The following is a 12066-nucleotide window of genomic DNA, read 5'->3' on the forward strand; positions in this document are numbered from 1 at the left end:
GAACCACTAGTATAGCAGTGATCAATAACCAGCCTGCAAGCCGAAACTAATTCACCAGGGCTAGCCCCTGGCAGGCCGCCATCCTGTATTTACCTGCACCTCAATAGGTACAGGCGCTTGTAGCGCCGGTTGTCTGTGGATTGCTGTTCCCGGCCAATGGGAGCTGCAGGAAGCAGCATGGACTGTGCTGCTGCTTCCCGCAGTTCCCATTGGCCAGGAAGGGTGATCTGCGGCCAATGGGAGCTGTCAGCGCCCGTACCTGCAGAGGGCGAACCACTGCCATCTTATTGTCCACCCCAGCACGAGAAGAGTCCAGAGAGAGGAAAAAAGACTCAAACTGAATCTTTGCAAAGCTGAGGAGAGTTGTGAACAAAGAGTCATTTCAGCGCTGATGGAAAAACAATGTCTTGGAAAAAGAGCCCAGGGGCCTGGAGTCTTTCAGCTTTTGGAGCCACTCAAGAAAGAACATTAAATAACCTGCTGAGCTGCTGAAAACCGTAGAAAACAAAGTGCTTGCTCCTGGGATCTGGGGAAGGGCCAATGCTGTAGAGGAGCGAGAGCGTGCAGAAAAATGTTTAGTTTTGGTGAAAACAGCGAAGAACGTTTGCTGAGCATAACAGAGAAGCGTGTTTCTGTTGGCCCAATGAAGAAGTGGGGGGAAAACAAAATGGCAAAGAACATCTTAAGAGCTGGAAGAGAAGTTAGAATTTCAGGACACCACCTCTGCATATTTATCAAGCAGTGGGTGTTTTCATCACATTTTATGAAGGTCATGCAGAGAGCAATAGTAAAATGTCAAAATCAACACAGCAGCCAATTTAACACTATTGCTTGGGGGGGGAAAGGGTTGGCAACTAAGTTACTGACTTACAATCTCTGGATGTCTTAGTTTTTCACACAGCTGTATGTTTGAGTATGCTCTAGGCCATGGGTTCCCAAACTGGGGGGTATGCCCCCCTGCGGGGGCTTGAAGAGATTCCAGGGGGGTGTGAGGTGATCCAGTCCCCCCAAGTTTTGCTGCTATTTTTGTTTTTCAGGCCCGATCATCCGTTCCTTTTTTTTTTTCCTCAACAAGTTTTGCTGCTATTCCGGGGGGAGGGGGGGGGAGTTCTCGAAAATCAAAAAGGGGGAGTGATGCCAAAAAGTTTGGGAACCACTGGTCTAGGCAGACACAGACCTGCCAATGAGTCCTAGTGAGGCAAGAGGGAAAGAGACAGTCTGTGATTTCTAGCTAGAAACTTGGAATTCCAAAGCTACATGTGTCCCTGGAAAATGGCTGAGGAGTAACATCAGGAATGTACTTCCCTGGCAAATAAATGGTCACAGTCTATCCTTTGCCTCACTAAGAGCTTTTCTACATCTAAAATGCTATAGTGCTTCTAGGGAAACGCTACCTATGTTGACAGAATCATAGAATCATAGAATAATAGGACTGGAAGGGACCTCGAGAGGTCATCGAGTCCAGCCCCCCGCCCTCAAGGCAGGATCAAGCTCCGTCTACACCATCCCTGACAGATGTCTATCTAACCTGTTCTTAAATATCTCCAGAGAGGGAGATTCCACCACCTCCCTTGGCAATTTATTCCAATATTTGACCACCCTGACAGTTAGGAATTTTTTCCTAATGTCCAATCTAAACCTCCCCTGCTGCACTTTAAGCCCATTACTCCTTGTCCTGTCCTCAGAAACCAAGAGGAACAAATTTTCGCCTTCCTCCTTGTGACACCCTTTTAGATATTTGAAAACCGCTATCATGTCCCCCCTTAATCTTCTTTTTTCCAAACTAAACAAGCCCAGTTCATGAAGCCTGGCTTCATAGGTCATGTTCTCTAGACCTTTAATCATTCTTGTCGCTCTTCTCTGTACCCTTTCCAATTTCTCCACATCTTTCTTGAAATGTGGCGCCCAGAACTGGACACAGTACTCCAGCTGAGGCCTAACTAGTGCAGAATAGAGCGGCAGAATGACTTCACGAGTTTTGCTTACAACACACCTGTTGATACAACCTAGAATCATATTTGCTTTTTTTGCAACAGCATCACACTGTTGACTCATATTCAACTTGTGGTCCACTATGACCCCTAGATCCCTTTCCGCCATGCTCCTTCCTAGACAGTCGCTTCCCATCTTGTATGTATGGAACTGATTGTTCCTTCCTAAGTGGAGCACTTTGCATTTCTCTTTATTAAACCTCATCCTGTTTACCTCTGACCATTTCTCTAACTTGCTAAGGTCATTTTGAATTATGTCCCTATCCTCCAAAGAAGTCGCAACCCCACCCAGTTTGGTATCATCTGCAAACTTAATAAGAGTACTCTCTATCCCAATATCTACATCATTGATGAAGATATTGAACAGTACGGGTCCCAAAACAGACCCTTGAGGAACTCCACTTGTTATCCCTTTCCAGCAGGATTTAGAACCGTTAACAACAACTCTCTGACTACGGTTATCCAGCCAATTATGCACCCACCTTATCGTGGCCCTATCTAAGTTATATTTGCCTAGTTTATCAATAAGAATATCATGCGAGACCGTATCAAATGCCTTACTAAAGTCTAGGTATATGACATCCACCGCTTCTCCCTTATCCACAAGGCTCGTTATCTTATCAAAGAAAGCTATCAGATTAGTTTGGCATGACTTGTTCTTCACAAACCCATGCTGGCTATTCCCTATCACTTTATTACTTTCCAAGTGTTTGCATACGATTTCCTTAATTACCTGCTCCATTATCTTCCCTGGGACAGACGTTAAACTGACCGGTCTATAATTTCCTGGGTTGTTCTTATTCCCCTTTTTATAGATGGGCACAATATTTGCCCTTTTCCAGTCTTCTGGAATCTCCCCTGTCTGCCATGATTTTTCAAAGATCATAGCTAAAGGCTCAGATACCTCCTCTATCAGCTCCTTGAGTATCCTGGGATGCATTTCATCAGGACCTGGTGACTTGCTGACATCTAACTTTCCTAAGTGATTTTTAACTTGTTCTTTGTGTATCCTTTGTGCTTCTGCCATTGATATGGGTCTCTACCTTCCTGAGAGGTGGCCGTTCAGTCTACAGGAGAATACTGCATGGGGCGTAGGTTGGTGTAACTGCATCATTTTGAGGTGTAGATTTGTCCAGGCCCGCCATCAGGAATTCCAGACTTCAGGCCAACACTTTAATGGGCTCCCTGTTGTTCTCCCTGAGACAGAGCCACTAGCCACCTCCCTCCCCATCCAGAAAAACCCCGAGCACCACTCCACAATCAGAGGAGACTCTGGTCAATTGCTGCCCCATTGCCCCACCTACCTGGAGGTGCCCCTCCCACTCTCCTTCCCCTCTGTGCCTCCCCCCGTCCCAGCCACCTGCTACACGGCTCTGCTCCCCGTAGGTCCTGTGCCTCCCCTTGGCTCCCTTCTCCCAGCCTCCCTTGCCTGTGCCCCTCTGCTCTTTTTCCTTCCCGGTCTGATTCCTCTTCCCCCCTCCCCCCCCCCCCTCGGCCCTCGCTCTTCGCAGTCCGGTGTCTAGCTCTCTACCCTTGAGCTCGGCTCCCTCCCTCTCTTATAGGGATGTAAAGGGTTAACTGGGTGGCCTGGCCTTATAGCGTGATACTTACCAGACAACGGGTTAACAGGTGTCCAGCCCAAGCAGCCCTCATCCACACTGCGGTGGGCTGGGCCCGGCCTGTCTGGAGCAGCCTGCAGCACAGCAGGCTTGACCAGGCTGGAGCAGCCTGATTCCCCTGTTGTGGGGGGCTGCTCCAGCCCGGCCAAGCCCGCCACCCACAAGAACCTAGTTAACCAGTTAAACTTAACGTTTAACCAGTTAGCTAAGAACAGCCATACTGGGTCAGACCAAAGGTCCATCTAGCCCAGTGTCCTGTCTGCCAGCAGTGGCCAATGCCAGGTGCCCCAGAGAGAAGGATCACAACAGGTAATCCTCATGTGATCCTTTCCCTGTCACCCACCTCCAGAGAAACAGAGGCTAGGGACACCATTCTACCCATCCTGGCTAATAGCCATTGATGGACCTAACCTTCATGAATCTATCTTACATTTTTTTGAACCCTGTTAAAGTTCTAGCCTTCACTGCATCCTCTGGCAAGGAGTTCCACAGGTTGACTGTACCTTTTTAAAATGGATTTTATATCCCTACTCTCTTCCCAACCTCGCTCCTCATCTCCATTCTCAGCTTGCCTCGCCCTGCCCTGCTCATTTGTGTGGTTACAAAATTGCAGCCATTGCTGCTGCCGCTTGGCCAGGCTCCTCCCGGAGCTCTGCCTTCCCAGCACAGCTGGAGGCTGCTGTCCCAACTTGCCTTCTGGTTGCCCAGGCCCCTCCTGCTCCTGCACTGTCTGGCAGGGTGCACCACAGGCTCAGCAGAGCCGCTCTGCAGCCGGGGCAGGCACTGGACTCCGGAGTGCATCTAGGAAACCAGAGCAATGTAAAAGGGCCCAGCTCTCCCAACCACTGCTACTGCAGTGGCACACAGAGGACCCCTGGCGCTTTTAAATCACCCGAGTCCCTGGGTAATTGCTCCCTCCTACCCCCTCTCCCCCACTCCCATCAGCAGGCCTGGATTTGTCTCACCCCTGAGCAATGTAGTTACATGTAATTGCCTAGGGCAGACCAGGCCTTATTTCCTCACATTCTGGATTTCCTTCTTTAGCCAGGTGATTTGGCCTGTTTCATTCTCATCACTTTTCCCTTGGCAAGTCAGCTTTTGCAGAAGCTGCAATTCTTGTCTGGGACTGACTGGAAGACAGGATGGATTATCTCCAGGCAGCCTCCAGCTTTTTGGTTCTTGGTTTGCTTTTAAAATGAAAATAGAAAGTCGTGTTAGGGGTAGCATATGTGTGTGGTGGGCACTGGGGAGATTTATTCACTGGTGCTGGATTGTGCCCAATCTTCTGCGGGCAGTGACTCTGATGTGAGGAAGAGACACGTCCATCTCTTTTCATGACCTGCACAGGGGCTGATGATAACAGCCGGTCCAGTGAGCAGGGCCTGCTTAACCATTGCTTCCGCTCCCTCCATGGAGCAAATCATGCAAAATGAGATCTGGGTGGTTAAGGCAAAGGTCTTGGAGATAGCAAGTCTGTGTCCCACTGTGTGATTCTGGACAAATACCTTTCATCTGTGTGGGAGTCAGTTTTCTAGCTGGTATACCAGCAGCAACATCAGTCACTTAGCGTCTTCGCAGGAGCGCCTTCACGTTTGTAAAGTGCTTTTAGATCCTTGCACAAAAGGCGCTTGAGAAGCAAAAACTATGACTCATGCCAATGTAGGTAGGAGCTTTTCACAAGTAGCCAACGGCCATGCACAAACCATTGCCCAGAGAAATAAAGTGAATTTAGAATGTGAGGACCTACCAAAAGTAAGTTTGGATGTAAAATGAGTCAATAGCACATACCTTGCAAGGTTGCGAATCTTACCACAGTAAGTGCACAGGGGCCAAAGTCTGCACCAGCATTCAGAGTTGGCAGGTGGCAAAGGTGAAGGTAGGAGAGAGAACCCAAATCTGAGGCTATGTCTATACAGCAGAGTTATTTCAGAGTAACTGACGTTATTCCAAAATAAAAGAGGCCGCATCTACACAACAAACTGTTATTTTGACATTATGTCAAGCTGGAGGACTTCTTACTCTGACTCCCGTAACCCTCATTTTACGAGGAGTAAGGGAAGTTGGAGGAAGAGTGCTCTTGCTTGGTCTTCCTGCTGTGTAGATAGCGCCAAAAGCTGAAATTGGCTATTGTGACTTGAGCTACATCAATTGCATAGTTTAAGGTGCGTAGCTTATTTCGGCTTTAGCCCTGCTGTGTAGACGTGCCTTGAGAGTGCAGCTCCAGGCAGTCTGGAATGAAAGACTTTCTTTTGAATATGTAAAGGGAGAGGAAGCTGATGAAGATGTACAACAGAGACAGTGGGAGAGGTGACAGCAGCAAGAGATCTAACTGGCTTTATGATTTAAATAAGCTGCAGGCTGGATACAGGCCATAGAAAAGCAAATTTAGAAAAGTTGGCCAGTATCTACCCCATCCTATGCCCCAGCCACACCCACTGTAGTGGAATTTAGTCCTTTCTCACTACGTACACGACGGAGCAAGGTTCAGCCCCTAGCCTCCATGAGTGTGCACATACCTACAAGTTCCTTCACTCTGTAGGAGCAAACAGCTGTGCAGATTTGTGAAATGGGTGGTGCACAACTGTTTTCACCGCAAGGTGAGAGCAGATATGTGACTGTCCATAGTGTAATGGAGCCATACTGGAGCACTGGCCCTTGGTTTGAATGCTGTTAGCTCCCACTGGTTGCCCCATGGCTCAGGCTATGTAGGATCCCCTGGTGTGCACGGTGTCACGTGTTGTCCAGAATGTATATAAGATGGGTTAACTTCAAACAATGAAAAATGAATAGTGGGGCCATATTCTCCACTGCCTGACATGAGTGCAGTCAGCCACACTGGTGCAAAGCGAATGAAAAATAGGGGCAATTTCTCTGCCCACCTGCAGCAATGTACATGACTATAAAAGTACAAGGCAGTATGGGATCAGACCCTTTGTGGTTTATACATTTAAGTTCTGTACCTCAGTGATGGCACTAACCTCTTAGGTAGCAAGTTATACAGGCCCATGGTGCCCATGCTCCACCAATATTCAGGAACATGGGCCCAGCTCCATATATTTTCAGAGATGTCCTGTCCATAGGAAGGAGTAGAGCATCCGTCCCAGGCACCATGCTTCAAAGGGGAAGATGGCTCAGGGAAGACTGGGGGAATAAGGGGGAGCTGGCGCTCTCAGCAGCAAGTAACCTGGACCCAAACCACCCTGCTCTATCCCCGCCCCTCACATGCAGCTTTCACTGATTCTCTTCCTTTGGAATTCAGTTTGCATGTCTCTGGGCAGAATTTGGCTGTTTAGAGGTCTTCTGTAGCTTTTCAGTTATTACACTCAATGTACTGTAAAATCTGAAACATTGACCATTACATGCTCGAATACCCACAATAAAATCTACTAGGACTTTGTCCAGATGGGGCTAAACAAACAAGTAGAAATGCAATGACCTCTGTGCCACACAGCTTTGTTTTTTACTGTACAGATACAGTTGTTTTAACCACTGTCATTTACAAAAGGGTCATCTTGCTTGTTTATTCAGATTATATAAAATTCCAGTTGGCACATATCTCATGTGGAGCGTTTTCTGTGCATTTGATCTTTGTAAAGTACCCTGTGAGTGTCTACAGGAATGTTTATATAGTACCTACAGTGGAGAATATTCAAAGCCAAAGAGAAATTGAACTGTTCAGAAATACCGGCTCTAGCAGTCTTCAAATGGAAGTCAGAGGTGGGCTATAGGTGATGTGCATGAAAGGGTTAATTGGGAAAGGTGAGTTTGGAAAGGTGCTAGTGTCATGCCTTCAGAAGTGGTGTCACCATGAAAAAATTCTGCTGGGTGTGTGTGTATGTGTGTGTGTCAAATGTGGCTCCTTTCCTCTCTAACCAGTGTTAAAGTGATTGTCCCAGAGAAGTGGTTTTGATTGTCTGAGGCCTTGTCTATACTTACCTGGAGTTTGATGTTCCAGAGGTTGATTTTTTTTCGGGGTTTGATTCAGCAGATGTAATAAGGCCCCACTAAACTGAATGCTGATGGTACCCCTGTTGACCCGGGTACTCCACAGCGTCATGAGGAGTAAGGGAAGTTGCTGGGAGAGTTTCTCTCGCAATGGGGCCATGACAGAAATTCAGTTTAAGGTATGTAAATTCCAGCTACCTCTTCTCATAGCTGGAATTGTGTATCTTAAGTCAAATTTCTTCCTCTGTGTAGACCTGCCTTGAGTTCAATGCCCTTTGTAGCAAACCAGGGCTGAACAGTTCTATTAGAAAAACAACAACAACAAAAAAGTCTAATTAAAACATGTAGGCTGTATCTAGACTGCATCCCTTTTCCGTAAAAGGGATGCAACTTAGACACATTGCAATTGCAAATGAAGCGGGGATTTAAATCCCCCCCACTTCATTTGCATAAACATGGCTGCTGCTTTTTTCCAGCTCTGAGCTTTGCTGGGAAAAAGCGCCAGTCTAGACGGGGATCTTTCGGAAAATAAAGCCTTTTCCGAAAGATCCCTTATTCCTTTTTAAAAGAGGAATAAGGGATCTTTCAGAAAAGGCTTTATTTTCCGAAAGATCCCCGTCTAGACTGGTGCTTTTTTCCAGCAAAGCTCCAAGCCGGAAAAAAGCAGCAGTCATGTTTATGCAAATGAAGCGGGGGGGATTTAAATCCCCGCTTCACTTGCAATTGCGATGTGTCTAATTTGCATCCCTTTTACGGAAAAGGGATGCAGTCTAGACACAGCCCCCGATGGTATCATGAACTTTCATTGGCGTAACCCACTAAGAAGTGGGTTGCGCCTACGAAAGCTCATGATACCATCTACATGTTTTTTTAGTCTTTAACAGACTATTTTTCCTAACTCTGCTACCTCTCAGAAGCAGTTCTTTCAGGTTTAGATCACATTTTCTTGCGACTGATGTGGATCTCTGCTGACCCCATTCACACAGAGCAAAAATACATGACTACTTTTGTACTACCACTTGATTACGAAAAGAACAAGCAGGGAACCTCACAAAGAGTACAGAAACTTAGATGAAAAATGTTGTCAAAATGATAAGTCTTGATGATAAATGTGAAAATTCTGTTGCAGTTTGAGATCAAATGCTTTTTATTTCAAAGAAATTTTGTATTTCACTCTTTTAACAACAACAAAATCCCAAGGATAATCATTCTAAAATATGTATTGCCATTTTCTTCTCCCATCCCCTTTTGACCAATTCTGCTATTGGAGAATTATACCGAGAGTAACTTCACCTGAAAAGGCGCAGTCACAAGGTACTTCAGAGTTATTTCACAAGAGAGTGAATTGGGTAAGTGAGAAGGGAGCATGCACAAATGAGGGTGCACACATCCACAACAAAAATGTGGGGGTACGCAGCTTTTATGAGCTATGTTGAAACATTCCCTGAGAGCGTCACTCTGTGGAAAGTACTTTATGCTGGCATTCCTGGAGTTCTTTTACAAAACGCTTAGCTTTTAGTTAACCCAAGAAAAACAACTCCAAAGGGCGAAAGCTGCAACTGTCTTAGAGCATTCAGTCTCACCACTGCATTTCTCAGGCCCCAGAAAGTGCCCAGGCAAACACATCTCTGTATCCCAATTAATTCAATAATTCTAGGTGCTGGGGAAATTGTCAATTAAAACAAAGTATGTGACATTTACTGTTCGAAGGAGTATTTAGCCAATAGGGATACAGCAAATCACATGGACTCCCATTTAACATTGTGCATGTGTAACCCATACACCTAGGCTATGTCTACACTGGCGGGATCTTGTGCCAGAAGTATGCAAATGAGGCTAAGTGGAACATCGTTTGCATATCTAATGAGCCGCCATTTTTGCGGAAGAGGCTCTTGCGCCAGAAGGAGCTTTCTACATTGCCCCTTCTTACGCAAGAAAAACCCTCTTGTGCAATGCCATTACACTGATTATTTTCCGGCATTGCGCAAGAGGGTTTTTCTTGTACAAGAAGGGGTAGTGTAGACGCTCCTTCTGGTGCAAGAGCCTCTTCTGCAAACATGGCGGCTCATTAGATATGCAAACGAGGCTTGGCAATATTCCATGCTTAGCCTCATTTGCATACTTCTGGCACAAGATCCCGCCAGTGTAGACATACCCTAGTGTGGTTACTGAGCAACGCAAGTGGTACCTAGACCACAGAAACATCTAAGATTAAGAGACCTCTACAGCATGGGCTAGAAACCAGCTGGCTCTTAGTTCAGAGGGTAGAGGCTCCTATATTCTGCTTCACAGGTCCCAGGTTCAAATCCACTTGGTGGTGGTTATACATGTTCAGGAATAGTTGCTCTTTAGTAGACAGGCCACAGTCCAAACAAAGTGCATGTTTTACAAGAAGGGGAGGTTTGACATGGTTGGGAATCTTTACTTATTGTTTTGCCATGTCTCATTCTCCTCCCTTCAGCACCAGCCCGCACAGAACCATCCAACCTCCATGGGGATTTGATTCTGTGTACAGAGGGGCTGTCTTATAGACTCAGGCAAAATGAAGATTCACTGGAGGGACCAGTCACAATAAATGACACAAGATTGTGTTAAGATACCATTTATGCCAGCTGAGGAACTGCCCCATTGGAGAGCTAAGTATGCTGGACTGAAGCCAGTGGAGTGGTTTCATATTTACGCTGCGGTGAATAAGAGAAGAATTTAATTCCACCACAACTAGGAAAGAACAGAGAAAAGGATGCTGCTGACAGCAGACTAGAAAACAGGGTAAACTGAGCCTTACTTCTTAGTAGTAATAAACCATCTTGTTAGTCTTTAAAGTGCTACATCGTCCTGTTTTTTGTTTCAGCTACACCAGACTAACACGGCTACATTTCTATCACTATTCTTAGAAAAATGTGATCCTTTCATTCAGTAGGCTACTGACTGGGGATGGAATCCAAGCTATGTTGATTGCATAGTGCCCCTTAGCGTCAGAGAAAAATACAACACTCCACATGGTGGAAACGGTATGTCGGTCTTTCTAAATTATTTTCCACCATTATCTAGGACAAAGGATAAAGCAGATCCATATGATGGAGATCGGTAATAAGAGTCCTGCAGTGTTTGAGCATGTGTGTAATTTGGCTCGTGTGAAGGGCTAGAAAGAGACAGCAAGATAAGGATCCAGAAGAAGGGTGCTGGAGATAGGGCAAAGAGATGGATTAAGGCAGGGCTGCACAGAGGGATGAGACACAATCTGAAATTGAGGCCCCCTACTCTTCCAAAAACCTGAGGGTCAGTGAGGAGGGTGCCAGGTGTGAGTGCACCCACAATGCAGTCATCCTGCAACTGTAGCTTCAGTCCCACAGCATGGGCCAGGCTCCCTGTTCTGGACTTTGTGACCTGTCTCATGGGGTTGCAATGCCCCTTAGATTTGACCTGGCAGCCCCTCCATCACGGTGGAGGGCCGCCGGGCCAAACCTGAGTGGTTCTGTGACCCTGTAGACTAGGTTGCAATGCCTCTTGCCTTGGGGGTCAGGGCAAACTGACACCTTTTGCCATCTCCTAACCTCAGACAAGTGGAAAACATTAGGGAAAACTTTAGAATGCCTTGGGTGGCCACGCTTGTTTCTGCTGCAAATCAAACAAACCAAAAAAACAGCCTCTGAGAAACCAGCCCATCATAGCGGTATGTTCTCGCCTTGGAATGCTGATGGGAAGTGGGGATGTTAAATATGGGTTAATTGAATAGTTGAGTAACCTCATGAATTCTTATTGGTTACTCCACTATTCTATAGTCCTTGGAGGTGGGGTCAGTAGCCAGTGAAATCTGTCCTCATTCCCGAGAAGCACCTTGCCACACCGCACTGCTGCCTCTGAACCAGAGGCAACATCACGGGGTGCCAGGAGGGAGCTGATCTGCGAGGGGAGCCAGTTTAAAAACCAGCTCTCCTCACAGACCGGCTGCCTGTAGCCCCATGTTGCTGCCTCTGATACAAGGTTGGCAGCCAGCTGCTCCTGTCTGGGGTGGGGTATCTGAGCTCCTGGACATGGCATGAACTGGAATTGAGGTGGGCTGCCTGGCCACCTGCCTCCTAATAACACTTTAAATACAGAGCTGCAGGGGGCTAGGTCCCAGACCCACCACAAGCCAGGACTGAGAGAGGCTGCTAAAAATTTTACTGGCTGGGGAAGGAGGGAAAATGCATGTAGTCTATAGCATTAACCTATAAGCTTTTTCTTATCAGTTAATCAGTTAATTGACTACACTATTACATCCCTAATGGGAAGATGGGTGTGAGAAAGAGGGATGGTGGTGAGTTAAGTGTGTGTGTGTACATGTGCTGACAAGGCACAAAGCTTATTTGAAAAAATACTTTTATTATTAGTTTCTTTCTGAGAATGATGTTCAATTTCCTTAGCCAGGTCAACAATGAAAAAAATTGAAGAGAAGCAACATAACACACAGTCAACTATAACATTAGATATTGGTGAGGTACTTTGGCCTGTGTTGTGAGAGGACTGAG

At 46.4% G+C, this 12066-nt stretch overlaps 1 long non-coding RNA gene across 8 annotated transcripts in view; it reads left to right on the plus strand.

Annotated features, from left to right (window-relative positions):
* Positions 1-12066, plus strand: part of LOC102444722 (uncharacterized) — a 121266-nt gene that overhangs the window by 18794 nt on the left and 90406 nt on the right. For 4 of the 8 annotated variants that reach the window (XR_012903021.1, XR_012903020.1, XR_012903022.1 and 1 more), the window contains exons 5-6: positions 8826-8904; positions 10017-10324. This is a non-coding gene — a long non-coding RNA (uncharacterized LOC102444722). Of the gene's footprint in view, positions 1-8825; positions 8905-10016; positions 10381-12066 lie in introns of those variants that run through there. The other 4 variants (XR_003087597.2, XR_012903018.1, XR_012903017.1 and 1 more) reach the window with 3 other exon arrangements.

The sequence above is a fragment of the Pelodiscus sinensis genome, chromosome 3 (assembly GCF_049634645.1).
Source record: "Pelodiscus sinensis isolate JC-2024 chromosome 3, ASM4963464v1, whole genome shotgun sequence".
NCBI lineage: Eukaryota > Metazoa > Chordata > Testudines > Trionychidae > Pelodiscus > Pelodiscus sinensis.